This window comes from Mus caroli, chromosome 14 (genome assembly GCF_900094665.2).
Source record: "Mus caroli chromosome 14, CAROLI_EIJ_v1.1, whole genome shotgun sequence".
Classification (NCBI taxonomy): Eukaryota; Metazoa; Chordata; class Mammalia; order Rodentia; family Muridae; genus Mus; species Mus caroli.
Window position 1 is genome coordinate 13,596,272 of NC_034583.1, and position 6,192 is coordinate 13,602,463.

Genomic DNA, 6,192 nt, shown 5'->3' on the forward strand with positions numbered 1-6,192 from the left:
TTCGAGACAGGGTTTCTCTGTGTAGCCCTGGTTGTCCTGGAACTCACTCTGTAGACCAGGCTGGCCTCGAACTCAGAAATCCGCCTGCCTCTGTCTCCCGAGTGCTGGGATTAAAGGCGTGTGCCACCACGCCCGGCTTATAGCTGTCTTTAGACACCCCAGGAGAGAGGGCATCAGGTCAAATCCCATGTGGTTGCTGGGATTTGAACTCAGGACCTTCAGAAGAGCAGTTAGATGCTCTTACCTGCTGAGCCATCTCTCCAGCCCTTAGATTTTTTAAAAAATAATTTATTTTTATTTTTATGTGCATTAGTGTTATGCCTGCATGTATGTCTGTGTATGTCTATGTGAGATCTTGGGGTTATAGACAGTTGTGAGCTGCCATGTGGCCACAGGGAATTGAACCAGAAGTATATTCACATTTGCGGGGGTTGGGGGAGAGTTATCCAACCCTTTTTCATTTTGCAAAACTGAAACTCTATACATAGTAATTCCGCATTTCCACTTCCCTTAGCCTCTGGCAACCATTGATCTACTTTCAGTCCCTGAACCTGACTATTCTAGGTATCATTTATAACTGGGATCTAAGGTATTTGCCTTTTTGTGTCTGTCTTGTTTCACTTATAAAATCTTCAAGATTTGCCTACTTTGTAGTATGTGGGACGGGATGACAGGATTTCTTTCTATTTTGCAATGTAATAAGCGTCCTATTTTATTAGCCCTGATGTGTGTGTGTGTGTGTGTGTGTGTGTGTGTGTGTGTGTGTGATGTTCCATCCACAGTTGCTTCCACCTCATGGTTATCATGACTAATGCTACTATGAATATCAGTGTTCAGTTATCTCCTCAAGACTGTTTTCAGTCTTGTTGGAAATAGGATTTTTTGGATCACATGATTGTTCTAAATTCTCTGAATCCTCATAAGAATGCACGAGAATTCCGAACTCTCCACTTCGTCAGCAAACTGACCTTCTTTTTAAAATAGTCCTCACCTTCTTCAACCGTTTTAAACTATTTCCTCTAAGTTTGTTGTCTTAAATCGATTTCAGCATTTTTGTTTCTTTAACTGAAACAGGCTTTTATGTACCCCAGGCTGGTCTCATACTTAGAAATGACCTTGAGTTTGATATTTGGTTTCTGTTGTATTTTGGATAGAACTTAGGACTTCGAGTGTATTAGGCAAGTCCTCTACCAAATGAGCTACATCCATCCTCAGCTGCAGATTTCAACATTTTTCTGCAGAGTGACCTTGTCTTGCTCTTCTGTGGACCCTCAGAGTGTAATCTGTGCCAGCACCCTCTATATACTTTAAAGTATCTTTTGGTTCAGTAAGCAAAAATGGAAATTTTGAGTTGAGTTTGGTTACTTTATTTTTAGAAGTTGGGGTATAGAATTTTCTTTACAAATAGAACATGCTCATGTGCAAACCTCCAGTGTGCTGTATCATGGAACAGATGAGCTGCATAAGGATAATGTCACTGTTGCCTTCTGTTGGACTAAAGAGATAGTATGCTCACCCCATAAGTGGTTAGGTTTATTTCTGCAATGCAAAGGTGCAATGCAACTCAGGTGCAATCTGAAGACCCTAGACCCTGGGCCTGGGGGATAGCTAAGGTGGTGAAGGTTGATGCCCAGTACAAAAAACAAAAACAAAAACAAAAACAAAAAACGAACAACCCTCCTCCCTTCCCCCGAAATGGAGCAGCTCCTGTATGGCGAGGGACAGATGGCTCAATGGGCAGACTTCTGAGAACAAGCCTGCGTCTGGATCCCAGCTCTCATATAAAAAGGCCTGGTGTCATCATGCTGGCCTGTAACCACAAGTTAGAGCTAGTGGGAAGTCAGACGGAGCTAACTGGCTCGCCAGTGTAGCCAACTAATCAACTCCAGGTTCGGTAAAGAGATCCTGTTCTCAGAACAAGCAAGTAAGCAAGCAAAAAATAACAGGGACGAGTGACAGCTGGCTCGGTCGGTAAAGCATGCTTGCTGTCAAGCCGGATGACTTGAGTTCAATTACTGGGATCCATATGGTGGAAGGAGAAAAGTGATTCCCCCAATTACCCTTTGACCTCCACATGTACACGGTGACATGCACACTTTATAAGTGGTATTTCTAATAATTATAACAATATAAAAGTTATTTTAAAAGTTTTAAAAATCGGGAGAGACGGCTTAGGAGTTAAGAGCATATGTTGCTTTTCAAGAGGACCTAAGGTCAGTTCCCAGCACCCACATCCAGCGACTCAAAGCCAGCTGTAACACCGACTCCAGGGGGATCCAACACCTCTGGTTTCATTGCTGCACCTGTGCTCACACACGCAAACATGCACACACACACACACACACACACACAAATAATAAAAATAAGTATTAAGGGCCAAGAGTGGTGGCACATGTCTTTAGTCCCAGCACTTGGGAGGCAGGGGCAGATGTCTCTATGATTTTAAGGGCAGTCTGGTATGTATAGCAAGTTCCAGGTCAGCTAGGGAACACAGCTACACAGAGAAACCCTGTCTCAGAAAAAAAAAAAAAGAAAGAAAAGAAAAAGAAAAGGAAGGAAGGAAGGAAGGAAGGAAGGAAGGAAGGAAGGAAGGAAAAGGGAAACAAAACTTGGCATTACGGCACAGCATATAATCCCAGAACTTGGCAGATCAGGCAGAGGAACCTGTAACTGTTCCTTCACTACACAGTGAGTTTGAGGCCAGCCTGGGTTAGAGACTATCTTAACCAACTAATCAACCAGCCAACAACAATATCAAATATCAATCCTAGAAATTAAAACAAAGTAAATAAAATATGACCTTAAGGAGCAAAAAGAGATGCAGTAGAGACACAGTACAGGAACGGGGAGGAACCTGGACACCCAGAACAGTCCTGAGAACTAGAGGGCCCTCCAGCTCTGCTCTGTTCTGACTTACTTACATGTCATCTCTCCTGAGGCCACGGGGGTGTGGCGGGGGAGTCAACTTCTCATCCTCATTTGTGCTTTCCCCTTCATTTTAATTAATTAACTTGATGGTGAGGGGCGTGTGAATGTCATGATCAGAAGACATGGGTCCTAGGGGTCAATCGAAGGTTGTTAGGATTGGAAGCAAGTGCCGATACTTGCCTGCCCAATGCTTATAACTGATCCCTCAAGCATTTTATTTTTCTTCTTTTGGTCTGTCTGTGGGAAAGTCCATTTAGCCATCCACCTGGCCCACTCGTAAAGTGATCACTGGGAATCTTTAAAAGGGCCCAAGTTCAAAAGTGCTGAAGCAATGAACTTCCTGATTTTTAGAAAAGTCGCCTCAGAGGGGCTTGGTTGGCACAGCTCTGGGGTGTGTACAACCCCTCCCTGATTCATCCGTACGGAAAGCGCTGCTCATAGGTCTGCTGGGCAGCTCTGGCCTTCCCCCATTTAAGTGGCCTCCAAGCCAAAGGGTGTGGCTTCAGTGGAAGTGGCGCTAGATACAAACTCCCAGAGGTAGGGTGGGGTGCACATACCAATACAAATAAAGTAAAATTCCCTAGACATGCATTGGCATATTAGGAAAATAGCATTTTTCCAGGGCTTGTTTGGTCCTGAGAATCCCCCAAGAAGCCTACTAAAATGAAGATACATAGGCATCTATCTAACGAGTTCCAATTTTCAAGGTTAAACTGAAAATCTATAGTTTTTAGACTTTCAAGCCAGGTTGTTTTCATGTACAGACCTGATGTGTGAACATAGTATTGAGGGGTATTCATTATTTTGGTTACAAGGCACTTATCCAACAAGCCATTTTTTTTTTTTTTAAATTTTGGCTTGGGAGGAGGGGCTAAAAAGACTATCATAGCAATTATCAAGTCAGGCTCTGGGGGCTAGAGCTGTATACTGCTCAGGGGTACAGCTCTCTTGCCTACTGTAATCAAGCCCCTGGGCTCCATCCTTAGCACTGCAAAAACAAAGCACCAACAAACTCCCAGGCTTTCTGGCAAGAAACCTGGGTCTGACCTGCCGGGAAATGACTGTAGGATTTTGAGCAAGTTATTCAGGCTCTCAGAACCTCTTTTTCTTTAACCGAGAAGTGGAGACGATACTGTATCTTCCTCACTGAGGATTGAGTCATGTATATAGAACTTAGTCCAATGCCTATAAACAGCAACAACAGCAACAAAAGTGCTCTGTAAACAGGGGCTGCTGATACACACACACACACACACACACACACACACACACACACACACACACAAGTCCAACTGTGTGCATCCTCAGACGTAAACATGGTTAAGAAAACCTCATGAGAGAGGGAGATTGGGAGAGATGGTTCAGAAATCTACACATGTATGAAAGTACAGCTACAAGATCCAGTGACCTCTTTCTGCCTAGACCCAGAAGACACATCCGTGGCTGCTTATATTAAACAAAAGGAAGAATATGTTCATCAAAGCCTGTCTCCACTGAACAGCAGGAACCAAAGCAGACGGGACGCTGACAGCTGGGACTTTCCTGGGTGCCATCATGGGTTTGAAGTAAAATTTACATGGACTGGGCCTGCTGCTGAACACCTGTAATCCTAGCATCTGTGGAGGTAGATGCAGAATCAGGAGTTCAAAATCATCCTCAGCTACATAACAAGTTCTAGGCCACAACTGGGCTACATGAGCCGAACAAAACCAAGCAACAACAAAAAGCAGGATGTTCCCCCCATATAAGGACAAATACCTGCCCTAACGAGTCAGACTTACTACAGACTGACTAGGACACTGTCTTCGTGTTTCCCAAGCCCTATAATTAGCCACGTCTGAATGGGGGCACCGGCTCTGTTGTCTATCTACAGTGTGGCCTTGGGAACTTGTTCGAACTTGTGTTTCTCAGTTTTATTAACTATAAGATGGTCACATTGATAGTCCTTTCTTTAAAGAACACTGTTAAGGATTTTGTTGTTTTATTGCTGCTGTTTATCTTTTTCTCTTTTCAAGACAGGGTTTTTCTGTGTAGTTCTGGCTGTCTTGGAACTCACTCTGTAGATCAGGCTGACCTCAAACTCAGAGTTCTGCCTGCCTCTGCCTCCTGAGTGCTTAGATTAAAGATGTGAGCCGTCACAGTCCAGTTACACTGTTAAGGTTTTAAAAGCAAATGTCATACAATTAACTTTAGTTATTAGCTATCTTCTACATTTTATTTTTTTTGTAATGTTATGCAGGCTGGTGTTGGATTTTTGGGTCACCGTACCTGGCTTTGTTATCCCTTTAACCGGGACAGATTATAAAAATCCCCTTGAAGAACACAGGCCTTCCTTTTTCTTGTTTCTGCCACACTGCCATAATCACTGCCCCCAGAGTAAGGAAGGAACAGTCTGCCCATGCGATTATCCACATCCTCTTCCTCTCAACTGTGCCGCTGTTTCCCCCGGTCCCTGCTCTGTGACACACACACACACACATACACACACACACACACACACACTTTCTGTTTGCACAGGTGTCCATGCATTCTTCCAAACCTTCCTCAGAGGTCTGTCTGATTGATGTCCATAACAGCATGGGGAAAAGGAGCATTTTCTGCAGGTGGACAGGGCAGACAAAGGCATTGAGGGTGGACAGGGAGAAAGGAGGAAGGAAGGAAGGAAGGAAGGAGGTGAGGATCCGGAACAGGAGAGAGGGTGGCAATGTGTCATGGGGTTCCTCAAAATCTGTAAGTTATGAATCTCATTGTCAGTGAATGACCTCTGGTGATTCACTTCCTTTTATTAGCTGCTCCTCCATCTGTGTCATGAAGGGGGATGCTTTCATTTTCCTTAAGTAAATGACCGCATACAGAATCTTGTTTGAGAGAGCCATGAAAACATATATCATATAGGCTACAGATGTTATCCTGATTTTCTTCAGAACAAGACTGCTTAGCAGCTCAGCTCATAGCTGAACACACTTCCCTAAGTAAGACTGACTTCTTGACGGTTTTCAGCAAACCCAGCAGTTTCTCATTTCCTCTTTGATTCTTTTCTCTAGAGAATGTCCTTAGTTTCCTCTTTTTTTTTTCTTTTTTTGAGAATTAATTTTTTTAATTAGGTATTTTCCTCATTTACATTTCCAATGCTATCCAAAAAGTCCCCAATATACCCCCCCACTCCCCTACCCACCCATTCCCATTCTTTTGGCCCTGGCATTCCCCTGTATTGGGGCATATAAAGTTTGCAAGTCCAATGGGCCTCTCTTTCTAGTGATGGCC